Source organism: Magnolia sinica, chromosome 17 (assembly GCF_029962835.1).
Source record: "Magnolia sinica isolate HGM2019 chromosome 17, MsV1, whole genome shotgun sequence".
Lineage (NCBI taxonomy): Eukaryota > Viridiplantae > Streptophyta > Magnoliopsida > Magnoliales > Magnoliaceae > Magnolia > Magnolia sinica.
Window position 1 is genome coordinate 6,496,174 of NC_080589.1, and position 20,692 is coordinate 6,516,865.

Here is a 20,692-nt window from a genome sequence, read left to right on the forward strand (position 1 = left end):
GTACAACTCTTGGATTGCATGAGTTTTGACATTCGTACACATCATGGTGGGACGCACCTTTTGGGCAGGTTGGATGTGGTCTACACGCCACGTGGGGCCCATTATAGAGTACCACCGGAGCGCACTATGATTGGTAGGTATTATTTTGGTGTGGGTTGGAAGTGAGCCAGATGGCCGGATGTCACCACCGATTAGCTCGCTTTAGGATGGATTGGGCGTGTGTCCGGAGCTTAGGAACAAATTGGGCTGGCCTTTGGCTGATCAAAGCCGTTGATCTGGTGGCCCACCAGATGCACAGGTGATAAATAACCAAGCATTGCTACTTTATCTATGCATACCGCAACACCATGTGTCCCAAGTTAGCTCTATTAGATTGCTGGGCCCAGGTTGTAAGTGGGCCAGGCTCGGACATCAACTGGTGGCTTGGCCTGACCCGTTTAAAATTAGGTCCAGTGCAAAGGCCTGGCCCATTAATAGTCCTGTCACCATGGTACAGTAGTTCCTGCATCTCCACCACACACACGACAAATGGGCCATGTGTCTAGAACCATCCCCAGGGAAATCAGAAATATTTATGTGGTGGGCCCCCATTGGTTGGCCTAATTTTAAACATGGGTTTCATTCTCCTGGTGGCCCACTGGGTCAATGAATATCAGTACCGATGCCATCAAAGCATAACACATGTCACTTTGGCCCCCCATGTGTGGTGATGATGAAGGACACGAACGTACTAAATGTACCTTTGGCCCCCATGCATGGCTCCCCTGCCTTGTGTGTATGAGAGCTAAAATTATAACTGCTGTGGCCTCTAGCAAAGTTGTAAGGGGTGCGGGTGGATTCCCGGATCCACCATGGTGGGTGGATCCTTGACTTTGAGGCCCACCATGATGTATGTGCCTTACATCCATGATGTCCATTTGTCTTGACAGATCATTTTATATATAGCACGATCCCAAATGAAGTAGATCCAAATTTCAGGCGGAGCATGCACACCACACCAAAACCGTGGTGATTGACCATTAAAAACTTTTGTGTGCCACATAAGTTTTGGATCAAGCTGTGTTTGTGTGGTCCTCTCATCCAGATCTTTGATATGTTATCAACGGGCGGATGGCAAATAAACATTCTGCTCACGCCTAATAAGTTTTTTTAAGGTGGGTTTTCAACCATCACAATTTCTTGTGGTGTGGTCCACCTAAGATTTTGATTTACTTCATCTTTTATATCATGTCTTAAAATTTTCTTGAAAATTGGATATTTTGACCAATGTGATTATCAAAGAGAAACTGTCTTAGTTTCTATTGGTCTTTGAAGACCAGAGGGAAATTCACATTGAGTTCTATACATTGGCATAGGTTTTTATAAATTCACCATTCTCATCAGGAGATTGCCTATGATTAGTCTTCAAGTAGGACCTTGTTAGGATCCGTGGAACTTGGCCATCAGAGGTGTTTTGCTCATTCATCCATCACTTTTGTGGGTCGAGCTCAGCTCACCCAAAGGGAAATTTCATAATTTCACGTGAAATTTTATATGAACCCTAGTTCATTTGGGTTAAAATATATATATTTTGTAGTAGTTGTTATTATATTGAGAATCGCTTCTTCATTTTTTGCCTTTGAGCATAGTAAATTGGTGTTATTATATAGATGTATTGAAAGGTAACCATATAAATCGTTATATTATAGTTTGTCTTTTTTTTTTTTTACTTTCTTTTAATTTTGATATTGTTGTGTGTGTGGTTGAGAATGGATTTCTTCTCCCAACACGATGGATGGCATGATACAAGGGAGCTACCTTATGGTGAGCCCCCCAGTCAGGGATTTACTAACCTTAGTGGATCCGGGATCCATCGAAAGCCTTGTCCATATGCAATATTATCGCCAATGGCCAGTCGTATAGCTGTACATGAGTCGAACCAAGTCGAGCTTGGCCCAGGTCAACTTGGCTTGACCAGTAGCTAACCCTAGCTCAAACTCGGCTTTGCTCAGTCCTCAAGTCTAACTAGCTAGCTTGGCTTGGTTCAGTCAACAGTTCGAGCCGAGTTTGAGCCTATGCGACATTTTCTCCAACACGTAAAGGGCATGTTTAAATTTTCACATAATGCAAAACAGTTGGGTTGGGTGCAGGTTGGGTCAGTTGGGTTGGGTGGCTGGGTTGAATCGGGTATGGGTTGGGTCGGGTACAGCTTAGGTCGGGTTGGAAGCAGACTTGACTAGACTCGAGGTAAGCTCACCTCATCTCGATCCACCAGCTCACCTCGAGCTTGACTCAAAAGTTTTGGCAAACAAGCCAAGTTCCAATGGTAAGCTCAAAGCCGAACATGGCAAAGTCAAGCCAAGCTTGGCCCACCTCGACTCGACTGAGCTCGAAGTACAGCCCTACTCGCTGAGCCCTTGCCAAGACCAATTCCTGCCCCTCCAAGGATGCAATCCGCATCCGATTTTCTCCCTCCTGGTTGGACTTGGTCCAAGCAAGGGCTAATGCAACCCCGCCGAAAGCAGTAGTGATAAAGACGCCCAGCATTGGGGCTTTCTTGGGCCCACCATGATGCCAATCCAACTATTCACGAAAGTCACATGGACGTAGATAAAGGAAAAGTACACAAATATGATCAGCTTATCCAAACTTCTAGCAGTCCTAGAAAAATTTTAAGGGTGGGTGTTCAATCCGTGCTATTTGGTCGACTTGACCCTTGGATCTGTACCACTGCTTGTGGTAACAGTATCCTCCTTGTACAGACATGCCACTTGTGTAAGACATCGGTATCATGTTAATAATAGGGCTCACCATGAAGGTCACCTAAGACAAAAGTTAGGTCTTTCCATGAATCAGGTAGGCCACACTGTTGTAATCCATGGATGGCCAACACTATCTATGCATATGTTGGGATTTTAGCCTGCTGAATCACACAGATCTGGATGTAGGATAGCAATACAATGACACTAAGCAAACATAAGAGAACACGCAGATTTAACGTGGAAAACCCTTTTAAAAAAATCACGGCACAAAGTGACAGAATTCCACTATGAAAGCATCAATTACAAAGAGAGAGCACTTACCCGATTCAAACAACCTCGAATCTTACCCTTGTTACACCCTTTGATAACCCTAGAACCCTTTAGAATACCTTTAGGAAGCCTTAGAATTCCTTAGAATAGCCCTAGGGACCCCTATTTATAGTTTAGGAAACTTCCCTTTCGCACCCTTACGAAATCGCCTCAGATTTCCACAGTCCGCACAAGATCCGACCTCAAATCTGCGTAACCTCAACTGATTGAGCCGAGTCCTCGACTGGTCGAGGGACCCCTCGACCGGTCAAGCCATCCCCTCAACTGGTCAAGTGCCTCGGACACCCAAATAAGGAGCTCGCTGGACTTTGAGTTGAGCAGGCCTCAACCGGTCGAGTGGACCCTCGACCGGTCAAGCGACCCAAGCATTGAAGACTTTAAAAAAGTCTGACAATAATCTCCACCAAGTGTTCAATCCTCAATTATGTATCTTGCTACCCTCTTTTCTTATCTTTGTATCATAGCTTCTTATGCACACTCCGTCCTTCTTTTCCACCATTGCCAAACCCAGAGAAGTTACACAGAACTTGGACTTCTCTACAAAAACGATCAAGGCGAGCATGTTTGTCAGATCAAAATCCATGTGCTCAACCACCTTTGCTCATGTCTTCTCAAAAGGAAAGCCGTAGTCTTCTTACCATCTCACCGCTACCCAATATTGCTTGTCGGGGTACTTACTCACAGCACTGATAGCCTGTGAAATAACCAGTCTACTCCAGACTATGACATACACTACCAATCGCATTCAAATAAGGCTCATGAGATATCCTGTTTTTCCTCATCTGTTTTATGACATGTCCTGAGGAAAACTTAAGGAGAGACGCGTAGGGAACGCTCTCTAGCTTTACCTAGCTCATTACATCCTTGATTAATATTTACACACAAAGTATTCCTCTTGTGATTATCAAAGCCTACTCCTCTTTCAGTCTCAATGCCAAGAACCATCTTTTTAGCCCCCGATCCTTCATCATGAAAGTCCCACTTAACCAAGTCTTTAGTACATTGATTTCAGATATGTCATAATTGACGATCTACATGTCATCAATTCCTAACTCACCATGAAGGAATCAAACCACTGCCTAGGCGACAGGTCGAACCACGACCTCATACAAAGTCTTTTCTCAGCCCCTTTAACTTCGAACCGCTCTGGTTGCTTCATGTAGATCTGCTCTTTACTTTCCCTTGCAGAAGTTCAGATTCCATATCCATCCTACCAGCTCAAGATCACATTGGCCAATCAGCGCCAATCACGAATCTAATAGACACCTGCTATACTGTTGGCGCGAATATCTTTAAGAAGTGATACCCTCTCTCTGAGCATAACCCTTTGCTACCAACTTCGTCCTGTATCTATGTTGTATCCTTCTGAAGATTCACCTATATCCAACCACTCTCCGGCCCATTAGAAGCTCCACCTGCTCTCATATGTCGATCTGGTACAACGAATCCATCATATTGCCCATAGTCACCTTTCACTTCTCAGCACCAGGCTCACCTAGAGCCATTAGAATAGAAGATGAACCCCCTGCAATATTGGAGTCGTCCTTGTACCACGCCGATATCCTGCGATCATGCCGTGTGATTCTTCTCACAGGTGGCTACTCCACCTGCTCTGTATCCCTGTCCGCGCGTCTCAGCCTTCCTGCCCTGCTCGCTCATGTGGCCATGCCCAACATGCCACACACGTGCAGAGGTGGAATCCGTTACATCAACTGCAACTCCACCTTTTGAAGTGCTCTCGATCAACCTATACATGTTACTGAGTCGTTGCGCTTTCATGATTACCCGTACCCCCTTAGATATCTTAAGAGCATTATCAATACCTGTGTACCTGCATCCTTTTGCCTCAAGTACACTAAAAGAAATCAGATTCTGCTTCAAATCAAGAACGTTCCTGACATCAGTCAAGGTATGCTCCACCTCATCAAACATCTTGACGCACACTGAACCAACAGCCACAACATTACAAGCAATGCCATTGTCTATAAATACCTGTCCACCATCGTACTCCCTATATCTGGTGAATTAACTCCGATGAGGAGTCATGTGAAAAGATGCCCCTGTGTCTAGCATCCACTTGTCCTTACAATCGTCGTATGGTCGTCTGAGCGAAGACACAGACAAAACATCACCATCACATCTACTCGATCCATCTGATGTGGTAACATTGGCCTCCATGTATGAAGCCTCAGAATCTTCTCTCTTCGATTTAGGATTTTCACAATCCTTCTTCACATGTCCTTCCTTCCCACAGCTCCAGCACTTTACCTTTCCTTTGCTCTTACCCTTGGATTTGGATCTACAACCTGAAAAACTCATACCTTGTTCAGAGTTCCTACCCCTTGTAAGCAGTGCCTCAGAAGATATCCCCATGTTGATGTTCAGCTTTCTCGTAGTCTTCTTGAAGGGCCGAGATAATGGTGTTGACACTCAGGGTTTTATTCGTTGAGCACATTGTGTCCTAGAATGACTCATAAGACGCCGGAAGAGAATTCAGCAACATACATGCATGTTCTTCATCTTTCATCACTTCCTTCATATCCAATAATTTGCAAACCAATTTATTAAAATTGCTAACATGAGCCTCTAGATCTCCACCCTCTGCTATCTTGAAGTTATACCATTGCCGCTTCAAGTGCAAGCGATTTTCAGAAGATTTTTTCGCATGGACATCCTCTAACTTCGCCCATAACTTAGCCGCAGTTTTCTGCTTCATGACGTTGTAGAGAACCTCATTCGTGAGACATAAATGGATCGATGATAAGGCCTTCTTATCATAAGTATTCCAATCATCATCAGTCATAGTAGACTTCCGCTCCTCAAGAGTACTATCTTCGCCTTGCTTGATTAAGGAACTCATCATCTTGATCTTCCATAACTCAAAATTATTTTTCCCTGAGTACTTCTCAATATCATACATAGTGCTTGCCATTATTACTAATCCATCAGATTCAGATCTGTACCCTAACGATTTCTTTGATACCACTTGTTGGGATTTTGGCCTACGGAATCACATAGATCTGGATCTAGGACAGCAATACAATGACACAAAGCAAATACAAGAGAACACGCAGATTTAACATGGAAAACCCTTTCGAAAAAAAACCACGGCACAAAGCAATAGAATTCTATTAGGAAAGCATCAATTACAAAGAGAGAGGACTTACTCGATTCAAATAACCTCGAATCTCACCCTTGCTATACCCTTTGATAACCCTAAAACCCTTTAGAATACCTTTAGGAAGCCTTAGAATTCCTTAGAATAGCCCTAGGGACTCTTATTTATAGTTTAGGAAACTTTTCTTTCGCACGCTTGCGAAACCGCCTCAGATTTCTGCAGTCCGCACAGGATCCGGACTCGAATCTGCGTAATATCGACTGGTCGAGCCGAGTCCTCGACTAGTCGAGGGACCCCTTCGACCGGTCGAGCCATCCCCTCGACTGGTCAAGTGCCCTGGACACCCAAATAAGGAGCTTGCTGGACTTTGAGTCGAGCAGGCATCGGCCGGTCGAGTAGACCCTCAACCGGTTAAGCCATGCTCTCGACCAGTCGAGCGACCCAAGCATTGAAGACTTTAAAAAAGTCTGACAATAGCATACTGGTCTGACCCACTCAAGGAATTGATCAGCCTGATTTTTTATTCTAAAAAAGTAAAATAAAATTAATCCTCATGGTGGGACCTACCATTTTCATGGCACAAATGTCATAATCAAGTGGTTTGTTACTAGGAAAGATAGTATGGTTACTGCAAGTTGGGGTACTTTTGTCCTAATGGGAAATTTTTTTGGCAAATATCAATTGCGTATTATTGGGGCAAAAAAAAATGTATCAAACTGATATTTGTATTTTCCCTTCATCCATGTTGATTCGTGTGATCTTATGAATATGTTGGATGACAAATAAACATTAATGCGGTTAAAGGTGGGCGCTCAATCCCCATTGTGTGGTGCACTTGAGCTTGAATCTTCTTCGTTTTTTAATTCATATCCTAAAATGATACCTAAAAAAAATGGACATACGGCATGTATAAAACACATACATCATGGTGGGCCCCACGGAGCACCTTCTACTTGCAGGGAAGCGGATTGCGTAGTGAGTAAACTCTGTGAGGTCTACCATAATTTATGTATTTTATCCGCTCGGTTCATCCATTTTGCTAGATAATTTTAGGGCTTGAGCTCAAAAATGAAGCACACCAAATAGACCACACCATGGGAAACAGTTGAATTGAACGTCTACCATTGTAAAAATCTTGAAGGCTACGGATGTTTTGGATCAACCTTATATTTATGTTTTCTCCTCATCCATGTTTATAAGATCTTATGAACAGGTTGGATGACAAATAAATATCACTGTAGGGCCTAAAAAGGTTTCAAGGGTGGAAATCATTATCCCCACTGTTCCTGTGGTATGATCAACGTGATTTTTGGATATGCTTCAATTTTGGACTCAACCCCTTATATTAGATGGAGAAACGGATGTTAAACCACATACATTCAAGATGGGGAAAACGTAACACGATTCCTATGTACATGTGAGTCCTGTGGTCCACAGATTAAAACCATTGAAATAATGGACCTTGTACAATTTATTCACATCCCAAAGTTGCTACAATTGCTTGGTTTTCAGTTTTTTGGTCGTTAGCGATCCAAAACGATTGATATGATGGTCCTCAAACGTGGATGGCCAATGCACCAATTGCAATCTTGTAGGCTCAAAATTGAAGTGTCAGGATCTTCTGATTAGTGTTAGTCAAGAAGCCTCCTCCAGTATGTATGTTTCCGATTTATTATGAAACTAGTGGGACCCCAAAGATATCGACCGGGAAAATAAATAGGATCACATGCAAATATCAGGCCTGGACACCGTAAAAACCAATGGAATAGGCTGTATGAAAATAAGGTTCCGACGGTTCTGATTTCTTGGCCATAGATCTACACTGTGGGTCCCATCTGATCCATTATTCTGATGGGAAACGCATACGTCAGGTTCAAGCTGTTTTCCACATCTAAAGTCTCTGGGCAAGGTTCCTATGGGATATGCTGTCCTTAATATAGATCTAACCGTTCATCATGGTGGTCACTTCAACTGATATTCCATGAACAACCAGGATCGGTCTATTTTTGATAGTGGCCGATCAACAATAATTGCCAATGAGATGACCAGTCCAGATCACCAAACCAAGTTGTAGCTGTCCAGTTATGGAGGGACCATGATAAATACAAGATCGTGTGTGGTGCAAGAACTTGTAAGCAACAAACCTCTCACCAATCCAGACTGTTCATCTGGTGGGCCCTTCACGATCCTCCACCTGGCCATCCTTTTTATAGCCTACAAAATGATGATTGAAGTAATCTTCAAAAAAAAAAAAAAGCTACATTCCACATGCACCAGATATCTAGCATGAGGCCCGCCAGAAAAACATATCTGGAACACTGAAAGGTGGGCCTCAACTGTACAGGTTAAACACTGTATCATACCTCCTACATAAATTAAAAACCATTAATCTCAGGAAATCTGCCCAAAGAAACCTCAAAAGGGGTAAAAAAAAAAAAAAAAAAAATCATTTACCTCAAAAATAAAATAAAATCAAAACTATATTTTCCAAAATTCAAAAAAGAAAAATTACATGTTTGAAAAAAATAAAATCAATTGGGTGATCCGCCTGGTACAAGAGCTTCACGTCTGGCTGTGAATGTTTCGGTGCAGCAAAAGATTGCAGATGACAACGCATCTGATGTAGCAGTCTCAAAAGATAGAAGATCACAGGTGGAAGGAAGGAGAGAAGCTGTGAAGAAGAGATGTGGTAGTAGGTGGCCAGAAGATGAGGTTATTGATGAAGATTGAAGTGGCCAGTCAACCACCAGGTAGGCCAAATGTGCAAAAACAATGGACAGTCTAAAAAGACTTGACATAAATTACTTTTTTGTACATTGGATGCCTGATAGTTGAGAGTCCGGAGATTTTGGCCAAGTATCCATTCAGGTGGGTGGCGCTTGATACAAAGCCCAGATGAGACGACCTTACCCAACGGGTGTTGCATTATGATGAGGGGTTTTTAACTCAGAATTGGTTTTTGCATTGTGATGATGGATTTTTAACTAGAACTGGTTTCTGTTGTAGTTTCATAGAGGTAAACAAAGGGATGGTTGTCTAGTACTGAATGGTACAAGGTTAAGAACCTAACCAATATCCCTAGTGGAACATGTTAAGCTAGGCTCTTTAAACCGTTGGGACTGTTACATTCCACCACGCTCCGCAGCTGATGTCTGCAGCAGCCCACTCTGTGGCAGCACTCACTCTGGCCTCTTTTCAAAAGGCATGGTGGCGGAACTCTGGTTAATAGGTAGCCCTTTCTAATTGGTGGTTGCATGCTAGTTGTCTAGGTAGCCCTTTCCACACTATGGCAGGTTTCACTCTGGTCCAGGTTGTCCTTTCCAAGACATTGTTTCTGTTGTCATGAGAATCACCTTTTGTAAGATCTGTTGGGGGTTAGCTCTGCGGAATCATACAGATCTAGATCTAGGATAACAATTCAATAGTTACAAGCAATCACAGAAGAACACAAAGTTTTAACGTGGAAAACCCTTACGGGAAAAAACCACGGCACAAAGCGACAGAAATCCATTATGAAAAAAAAGCTACAAGTGGGAGGACTTACCCGATTCAAACAACCTTGAATCTCACCCTTTCTACACCCTTTAATAACCCTAAAACTCCTTTTAGAAAGCTTTAGAAGAATTTTCCCTCATTAGAATAGCCCTAGGGACTCCTATTTATAGTTTAGGCAACTTCCTTTCGCACCTTGCGAAAGACTGACTTAAATTTTCGCAGTCCGCATCAGATACGGAAATGAATCTGCGTAACTACGACTAGTCGAGTCGAGGCTACAACTGGTCGTAGGACGCCTACGACCAGTCGAGACATCCCTTCGACCGGTCGTGAACCTTGGACCCCGAAGTCATGAGCTCGCTGGACTTTGAGTCGTGAGGTGCTCGACTAGTCGAGCAGCTTCCTCGACCGGTCGAGGCTGACCTACGACCGGTCGAGCAACCCAAAAGTCAGAAGATTTAAGACTTCTGACAACAATCTCCACCAAGTCTTCAATCTTTAATCGTGTAGCTCCTTGAACTCTCTTCCTTGCATCATAGCTTCAATCAACGCTTTTCATGCACACTCCGTCCTTCTTTTATGCTATCGCCAAGCCCAGAGAAGTTGCACAGAACTTGAACTTTTCTGTAGGAACGACCTTGGTGAGCATGTCTGCTGGATTCACGCTGGTATGAATCTTTTCCAATGTGACGCCTCCTTCCTCAAGCACCTGTCGGATGAAGTAGTGACGAGCTTCAATGTGTTTAGTATGTGAGTGATAAACAGAATTTTTAGCCAAATTGATAGTGCTCTCGCTATCACAATTAACCGACACGGCCTCATGCTGAAGTCCCAACTGATTTATCATGCCTCTGAGCCAAATACCTTCTTTAAACACTTTCGTCACTGCCATATATTCTGCTTCGGTCGTGGAAAGAGCCACCACGGACTGAAGCTTCGACATCCAACTGATTACTCCCCTGATAGTACAAACGAGTATCCTAAAGTAGACTTCCTGGAATCTATACTGCCTGTGTAGTCAGAATCTACATACCCTACCAACTTTGTCCATGTTTTCTCAAAAGTTAAGACGTAGTCTTTCGTACCTCGAATATATCGAAGTAGCCATTTCACTGCTTCCCAATGTTGCTTACCGGGGTTTGACATGTATCTGCTCACAACACCGACTGCCTGTGAAATATCCGATCTCGTAGAGACCATGACATACATTAAACTGCCAACCGCATTCGAATAGGGCACATGAGACATAACCTGTTTTTCTCATTTGATTTAGGACATTATTCTGAGGAAAGCTTGACGTGAGCTGCGTGGGGAACGCTCACCGGGTTTGCCTGATCCACCCCATACTTGATCAATACTTTTTCAAGGTATAATATTTGTGATAACCAAAGCCTGCTCTACTTCCTGTCTCTATGAATATCTATGCTGAGAACTCTCTTTGTAGCCCCCAGATCTTTCATCTCAAATGTCCCTGATAACTGAGTCTCCAGTACGTTGATTTCAGATATATCATGACAGGCGATCAACATAACTTCAACATACAGTACTAGGATGATGAATTTTGCATCACTCAGTATCTTGTAATAGACACAGTAATCGTATTCACTCCGAGTAAATTTCTGACTCATCATGAAAGAATCAAATTTTTTATACCACTGCCTAGGTGATTGTTTCGGGCCGTACAACGACCTCATTAATCTGCAAACCTTTTTCTCTGCCCCTTTAACTTCGTAGCCCTTTGGTTGCTTCATGTAAATCTGCTCTTCCAATTCCCCGTGCAGGTATGTAGTCTTTACATCCATCTGTTCTAACTTGAGATCGTATTGGGCAACCAACGCCAATACGAATCTGATAGATACCTACTTAAACACTGGCGCGAATATCTCTGTGAAGTCGATTCCTTCTCTCTGAGCATAACCCTTCGTTACTAATCTTGCTTTGTATCTATCCTGTTTCCTTTTAAATAACCACTTGTATCTGATCACTTTTCGGCCCACAGGAAGCTCCACCAGCTCCCATGTTGATTTTTGTGCAACGAGTCCATCTCATTGTCCATAATCACCTTCCACTTTTTTGCATTAGGCTCATCAAGAGCCTCCTGAATAGTAGACGGGTCACCCTCATCTGTAATGAGGGCATATGCAATATTGGAGTCGTCCCTATATCTTGTCGGTAACCTGCGATCACGCGGTGGATTCCTTCTCACAGGTGACTGCTTCACCTAATCCTGTACTTCTGTCTTTGCATCTGTCTCTGCCTGTGTATCATCTATATCAATCTGGACGTCTATGATCACCTTTTCCGGTTCCTCTTGCTCCTTTTGATCATTCTTACGAAATAGGGAGCTTTCATCGAATCTGACGTCACGGCTAGTGATGACCTTGCGTGTGACCTTGTCGAATAACCTGTAGCCTTTCACACTAATGCCATACCGACAAAGATATATTTTTTGGCCCTATGGTCTAGCTTATCTCTCTCAACTGATGGTACATGAGAGTAAGCCTCACAACCAAATATGCGAAGATTTGAGTAGTCGAGTTTCTAACCACTCCATACTTCCTCTGGAATTTTACATTTAATTGTCATTAAAGGAGAACGGTTCACCAAATAACAAGCCGTGTTAACGGCCTCAGTCCATATGTCCTTGTCCAACGTAACATTACTTAACATGCATCTGGCCCTCTCCAGGAGAGTCCGATTCATTCACTCAGCCACACTATTTTGTTCGTGCGTATGGTGTACTGTGTTGTGCCTGATGTTAGTCCTTACAATAATCATTAAATTCAGTGGAAGTAAATTCTCCACCATTGTCAGTCCTTAAAACCTTTATTTTTCGCCCTGATTGTTTTTCCACCATTACCTTCCATTGCTTGAATATGGTGAAAACTTCGGATTTACGTTTTATGAAGTAAACCCAAACTTTCCTGGAGTAGTTGTCAATGAATGAAACAAACCATGACGACCCCCCAATAGAAACTTCTGGCGAAGACCCCCATACGTCAGAGTGCACATAATCAAGCACTCCCTTACAAACATGTTTTCTAGATTTAAAAGACAGTCTAGATTGTTTACCATATACAATGCTCGCATATATCTAAATCAGAATTTTTAAAAACTGTAATCAAACACCCATCAGAAAGTACCTTCATGCCCCGCTCCCTCATGTGGCCCAGACAAGCATGCCACATATGTAGAGACGTGAAGTCTGCAATAGCTGTTGCCACTCCACCTGCCGAAGTGCTCCCAATCAACCTGTAAAGGTTTCCATACCTCTGCGCTCTCATAACCACGAGTGCCCCTTTTGAAACCTTTAAGGACACCATCAATACCAGTGAACTTACACCCTATAGCCTCAAATGCACCGAGAGAAATCAGACTTTTCTTCATATCAGGAACGTGTCTGACGTTAGTCAAGGTACGCTCCATCCCATCAAATATCTTGATACTTACTGTGCCAATAGCCACAACATTACAAGCATTGTCATTGCCCATAAAAACCTGTCCACCATCGCATTCTTTATAACTGGCGAACCAACTCCGATGAGGAGTCATGTGATAAGATGCTTCTGTGTCAAGTATCCACTCGTCTTTATGATTGTCATGTAAGTGACCAAACATGGAGACAGACAGAACATCACAACCACTTGATTCTTCATCAGATGTGACCACATTGGCCTCCTTGGAAGAAGCCGCTGAATTTTCTTTCTTCGTTTTAGGATTTCTACAATCTTTCTTCATGTGTCCAGACAACCCACAATTCCAACACTTTAATTTTCCTTTGCCCTTACCCTTGGATTTGGATCTAGGTCTTGAGGATCCTGTATCTCTCTCAGAATCTCTGCCCCTCGTAATCAGTGCATCGAAATATGCCCTCATGTCACCTTTTAACTTTTTTATAGCATTTCCTTGAAGGGCTAAGATAACAGTGTCAATACTTAGGGTTTTATTTGCGGTGCACATCGTGTCCCTGAAAGACTCATATGATGCAGGAAGAGAATTCAACAATATACATGCTTGTTCCTCATCTTTGACCACTTCGTCCATATCCAGCAATTTGCACATTAATTTATTAAAGTTGCTGATATGGGCTTCTAGATCTTCACCCTCTCCCATCTTGAAGGAATAATACTGTAGCTTCAAGTGTAGGCGATTTTCAGAGGACTTCTTTGCATATATGTTCTCTAACTTCGCCCACAAACCAGCCACAGTTTTCTCTCTCAAAACATTATAAAGAACCTCATCCGTGAGACATAAACGGATAGAGGCTAAAGTATTACTATCAAGGTTTTCTCATTCATCATCTTTCATGGTAGATTTTCGCTCCTCAAGAGCTTTAATCTCGCCTTGCTTGGTTAACAGGCTAATCATCTTAACCTTCCATAACTCAAAATTATTTTTGCCTAAGTATTTCTCAATATCAAACTTGTCGTTTCCCATTATTACTAATCCTATAGATTCAGATCTGTGCCCCAACGATTGCTTTGATACAACTTGTTGGGGATTAGCTCTGCGAAATCACACAGATCTAGATCTAGGATAGCAATTCAATAGTCACAAGCAATCACAAAAGAACACAAGATTTTAACGTGGAAAACCCTTGTGGGAAAAAATCACGGCACAAAGCGACAGAAATCCACTATGAAAAGAAAGTTGCAAGAGGGAGGACTTACCCGATTCAAACAACCTTGAATCTCATCCTTGTTACACCCTTTAATAACCTTAGAACCCCTTTAGAAAGCTTTAGAATAATTTTCCCTCATTAGAATAGCCCTAGGGACTCCTATTTATAGTTTACGCAACTTCCTTTCGCACCTTGCGAAAGACTAACTCAAATTTCCGCAGTCTGCATCAGATTCGGAAACGAATTTGCATAACTACGACTAGTTGAGCCGAGGCTACGACTGGTCGTAGGATCCCTACGACCGGTTGAGACATCTCTTCGACCGGTCGTGAACCTTGGACCCCGAAGTCATGAGCTCGCTGGACTTTGAGTCGTGAGGTGCTTGACTAGTCGAGCAGCTTCCTCGACCAGTCAAGGCTAACCTACGACCGGTCGAGCAACCCAAAAGTCAGAAGATTTAAGACTTCTGACAACAAGATCTACATCACGGTCATTTCGAAAATTTTAGAAACTGATTTTGTAGTTGGCCTAACTGTAAAATTTTCATCGAAATGCAATCAATGTCTTCGATGTAGAGTTTTCAAACACTAAAAATGGCCAAAAATCACCTACTGCTACATGAAGCCAAATTCATCTAATGTTGTAATGGATAGAAGAGATATTTATTTATTTATTTTATCATTAATGGGGCCATTTTGGGAATTCAGGGCCAGGAAAGAGGAAGCGGACCCACGAATCCAACGGCCCATCCTATTAATAAAACTCTAATGTGAATGACATGTGGGATGCCTAAGCATCCGTCGGGACACAGTTTGTTCAATAGTACCATCAGGAGCAAGCCATGGTGCAAGAATCACACTGATCGTATGATCCTAACCCTTTGAATGTGGCCAGTTTGTTACAACTGTCCATTTTTTATTAGCCATAAATCAAGATTATAAATCGCATGGTTAGAATCATTCAACCAAGCACTTTGGAATCATAAGTAATACAAAGTGAGAACTATCATATAGATGTTTCAAGATGATGTTTGGGCCTATTTTACATCAATCTTGACCATCAATTTTCCATGCTATTGATCAGATGCTTAGGCCCTTTGTATGAATGAATGGATGGTTTAAATCTGATGATGGGTCATCCCATGTGTCATTTAAGAGTTTTGGGGACGTTGCTAACGTGTATGAGAAATGCTTAGATGGTAAGTCTGCCCAGTGAATAACTTCCAAATGTCCCACGCACATTATAGGTTGGAAGTTACCTGCTATGAACGGTTGAAAATGCACCTCATGTTTTGTGTTGATGACATTTAGTTATGGGCCCAAAAATCAGGCCAATCTATATGCCATTCCATCTTGAGGGTAGATTGTTTGTTTCGTTCTTCCAAATGTGTGTTTTTGTGCATGTGTGACCCACCTGATTAACATATGCATTAGGAACAATTTAGTTGGAGGGTCTCAAGTCCAACCACTAATACTGTAAGCTACTGTCCAGTGTCCACCCAACAGATTCCAACATCTAACACCCTGTGCAAAAATCAGCCATATCCACCCATTGATTGAATACTCTTTATATTTTGGTATTTATAAATGGCTAAACATTGTTTTCTATGGTGTGGCCCACCTGATGAGTAGATAGTGCTGATTTTTGCATGGGCTAATCCTCACAGTTGAGCTATGGTCCAAAATATTCTCCCACAACCAATGATCTTAACCATTTGGATTGAGGCCCATATTCTAGGAAATAGTGGTAATTGAACACCCCACCATTGCAAACTTTTTAGGGTGCACATTAATGTTTATGTTTATTTTCAATCCAATCTGATGATAAGGTCATGTAACCCTATACGGAGGGAAGCAACAAATATCAGCTTGATCCAAAAATTTTGTGGCCAATTAGTACTCAATCACAGTTGTTTCCAATGGTATGGTCTACCTGATAATTGTATTCATTCATTTTTGGGATAATACATTTGAAGAAAATCAATAAAGGGTGCAAATTCAGAATATGCACATCAAGGAGGGCACCACGGTATGGGCCATACTATCTTGGGCGAGGGCAAGGTCTCACCTACTCTCCTCCCTCCTCGAGATGGTAACCGTGATGTGAAACAGCTCTCATGGGGACATTCACCCTTTATTTTTGTGAGCTCTATCATGATGTGTATTTAAGATCCAATCCAACCATTATATAGATAATTTTAATTTATGTCCATGACCAAAAAATCGGGATGAACTGGGATTCAAGTGGTGTCTTACATAAGTGGCATGTTCAGAAAAGGAGGATACTGTACCACAAGTAAAGGTGTACAATGGTTGAATTGAGTTGAGCTGGGCACTGCTCGACTCGGCTCAGCAACTTGCTGACCCCAGCTCGAACTTGGCTCGGCTCGCTCCTCAAGCCTGATTGGCCAGCTCAGCTCAGCTCGGTCAGCAGCTCGGGCCAGTTCGAGCCGAATCTGAGTAAAGATCGAGTCGAGTTCGCCTATATAGCATTTTCACAAACACATAGATTGCACCCTTAAAATCTCATCGAATGTAAAACAACAGCAGTCGTTTTATAGGTATTTCATCAAACACCTTCTAAGCAACATAAAAATCAAGAAAAAAGGGGTATTTGTTTCATATGCATACCTTTCTTGCCACCGGCCATACTTCGTTGAGTCATTTCATCAAATACTTGGTGAGCAACATCAATATCAAAGTAGCCGAGTCACCGAACTGGTTCGATCTGAGTTCGATTTGAGCTTGGTTTGATCCGATTCGAGTCGAGCTTAGGCAAGCTCGAACTCGGTTTGAAATTTTTTCGAGCTCAAAAAATCAACTCGACTCAGCTCGAACTCAGTTTCAAACCAAGTCAAATCGAGCTTTTTCGAGTTGAGTCGAGCGAGCTAATTGAGCTAACTTGGTTCGTGTACAGCCCTAACCATAAGCAGTGGTACAGATCCAAGGGTCAAGTGGACCAAATAGCATGGATTGAACACCCAGCCTTAAAATTTTCTTGGGACTGGCAGAAGTTTGGATAAGGTGATCGTTTCCCTTTATCCACGTCCATGTGACCTTCATGAACAGTTGGATGGCGAATAAGCATGATGGTGGGCCCAAGAAAGCCCCAATGTTGGGCATCTTTGTCACTGCTGCTTTTGGTGGGGTTTGCTTTAGCATAGAGCCCTTGCTTGGTCCGAGTCGAGAAAATCGGATGCAGATTGCATCTTGGGAGTGACAGGACTTGGTCTTAGGTGCTCTGTGAGGCCCATCGTGACATATATATTTTATCCGTGCCATTCATCCAATTTGACATATCATTTTATAGCATAAGCTAAAAAAGGAGGTAGGTCCAATGCTCAAGTGGACCGCACCACAAGAAGCAGTGATGATAATGATGCTACCGTTTAAATGTTCTTGGGACCCACCGTGATGTTTATTTGCAAAGTGGTGATAATGGTGCCAGCGTTTGAACGCTCTTGGGATATACCGTGATGTTTATATGACATCCCGCAGCCTGCTGATAAGGTCACATGGACCTCGAATAAGGAAAATTTCAACATCAGCTTGATCAAAACTTCTGCGGCTCCCAATAAGTTTTTAAACGTGGGCGTTCAATCCCCCCTGTGTTTTTCACTTGAGCCTGGAATCTTTCACGTTTTTGGGTTCATATTCATGTCCTAAAATGATATGGAAAAAAATGGACGGATGGCCTGAATAAAACAAATACATCACGGTGGGCTCCACAGAGTCCCTGCTACTGGCAGGTGCAGTACGGAATCCGGGTCAAAGGAAATCCAAACGGCAGCGAAGGACTAAAAGTTAATCGACTGTTTAAACGTGGTCCATCCAGCGTGAGACCCAACAAACAGGTGGTCAGGACTAAAAAAGACTAAAAAAGCCTCGCATTATTTGACTTATAATGGTAAATCGAGGATGAGTTAGACTTTGAGAGTGCATCCACCGTCCATTGCCATAACTTTTGAGGATCAAGCTGATATTTGTGTTTTCCCTTCATCTAGGTCTGTGTGAACCAACCAACAAGTTAGATGGAAAATAAACATTACAGTAGGGCTTAGGAAGTTTTTAATGGAGGGCGTTCAATCAACACTGTTTCCTGTAATGTGGTCCGCTTGAGGTCTGAATCTGCATCACTTTTGGAGGTATATTCTAAAATGGTCTAAAAGAATGGATGGACAGCATGGATAGAATACATACATCATGGTAGGGCTCACATAGCAGCTTCGAATAGCGAGTCCCATTGGTAGTATCAGTACGCAATCCACGTCCTTCTCAAGTGGCAGCCACTCGTCAGCGTAATCTTTATTTTTTCCGTAACATTTCGTACAGCACTTCCTTGAAGAGAGCTGTGCAACACAAAGCTCTTTTGGGCCCCCCATTGTGTCTGCATGAAATCCACTCCCTCCATCAGTTACGCCAGATAATGATATGAAATTTATTTACAAATCAGGTAAATTCAATATTCAAGTGGGACACATCACTGGAAACAGTGAAATAAAGATGTACACCATTGACACGTTCCTGACACCATTGTCATATCAAAATGCAATCCAACCCGTTCATAAGGTGCATCCCACAAGGATGAAGGGAAAACACAAAAATCAGCTTCATTCAAACTTTATGTGCCCTGAAGAAGTTTTCAACGGCAGCGTTCAATCCTCACTGTTTGCTATGGTGCGGTCCAATTGAGCTTTAGATACGTTTAAATTTTGGGTCATGATCTAAAATAAGCTGGAAAAACAGGTGAAGGGCGTGGATAAAATCAATACATCGCGTTGTTCCCTCAGTGCTCCGCAATCGCAGACGTTAGAGGAGGCAGCGTCCCCACACATACCGCGTTCCTTCCCGGCACATACCTGATACGCGGTTTGGCTGGTGAACCAAACAACAATCAGCTAGCTGGTGTCAAAGTTCAGTACGCCTTACGAGAACGAGATTTCAAGCCTCACGTGGGCCAGCAGGAAATCCCTGGCTGATCATGCAAAAAGGATGGATGGAGTGGATTTGTCAGGGTTTCTGTGGGCCCTACACAGCTTTTCTTTTCTTTTTCTTTTTTTCATTAGCACTCACACCACAGTGGTTTTTCCAGCAACTGAGTGCTCGAACTTATAATATGGTGTTTTAACTCTTGTGAGTCTACCACTAGGGCATGACTAGACCGGCCCTATACAACTTCCCACCATCTGAACTTCCTGTGACTGGGACAGGTAATCCCCGTCCAGAAAAAGATCACCTCACAGAAACGGAGATTACAAGTGCAATGGCTCGAGCCAAACCCCACCAAGTTTTTACTGGGTCTAATGAATGGGACCCAGACCCATTAAAATCGGGTTGGTCATTTCGAGTACCCATTGATAGCCCGATAGATATGATTGAAGGAGCACACTCCCGTGGTTGCATCATTAGCCCTATTAGAGGTGTTTGGAATGATTTTACATTGTTTCCTATGGTGTGTCCCACTTAAGTCTTGGGTTTGATTAATTTTTAGGATCTACTGTTAAAATATGATGATGCATTTAATGGATGGGGTGGATCTAATGCATTTTTGTTCTAGCTTTCTGTTAACTCCAGTAAACAATTCTAGCATGCCTGCACTTGTTTGGTCCTTGAGTTACAGTTCTCCCGGAAGACATTCTGCATGTGTCCTGAGTTACCACTCACCTTGAAGATACACTTAGATGTATCTGTTATACCCTATGTTTTGATCATTTTGGAAGAAGCCAATACGAGGTGACATGTGGCATTATATGAGATAGGAGGTGTATGAAAAGATTTTCTGAAATACTTAGAATAATTTTTGTGAAATCATAAGTGACATCGATTTAATATTGTACGTCATCAGGTGACTGAGGCTGAGACATCTAGAAACGGAACACGGTCAAAGAGCAAACTATGACAGAAAGGAATATAGAGCTTCGCTGAGAGAAGAGGAACCATCAAAAGGAGAAACGTAACAAGATAAGTATTTAGATGGTGATGCCTCAATTGCTATAACTGTGTAATAAAGAAAAGAAGCATTTGAAGAATAGCTACAAAAGAAATCTATAAATAACAAGAAGATTTAACGAAATAAACTACATTATCAAATCCAACAAACAAATCAAATCTATCAATTTATCTTAACTTAATATATCTTAGGAGTAGTGATAATCCAACAGTAGTAATTTCTTAGTTGTAATTCAAGTATATGCTCATACGTTAGATTTGATCCTTATGCAATATAAATAATATTTTCAAAACAAGTATTCTTGCAGTAGCCTTTTCATGACTGATTGTAAGTATTTTCTTTTATTTGATTGCATTGGTATGTTAAAAAGTCTTTTCTTATAAAAGGTAGGTGCAACCTATCTTTGGAGGAAGAACCCTACCCTCAAACTATCGCCTC

General features: G+C 42.3%; 1 protein-coding gene across 1 annotated transcript in view; it reads left to right on the forward strand.

Annotated features, from left to right (window-relative positions):
* The window catches only part of LOC131231021 (uncharacterized), a 104,008-nt gene extending 89,095 nt beyond the window's left edge, over positions 1–14,913 (forward strand). Inside the window, exon 9 of the transcript XR_009164165.1 lies at positions 14,882–14,913. The gene's annotated coding sequence lies outside the window, so the exon portion shown is untranslated. The remainder of the gene's footprint in view (positions 1–14,881) is intronic.
* Positions 14,914–20,692: the final 5,779 nt, after the last annotated feature.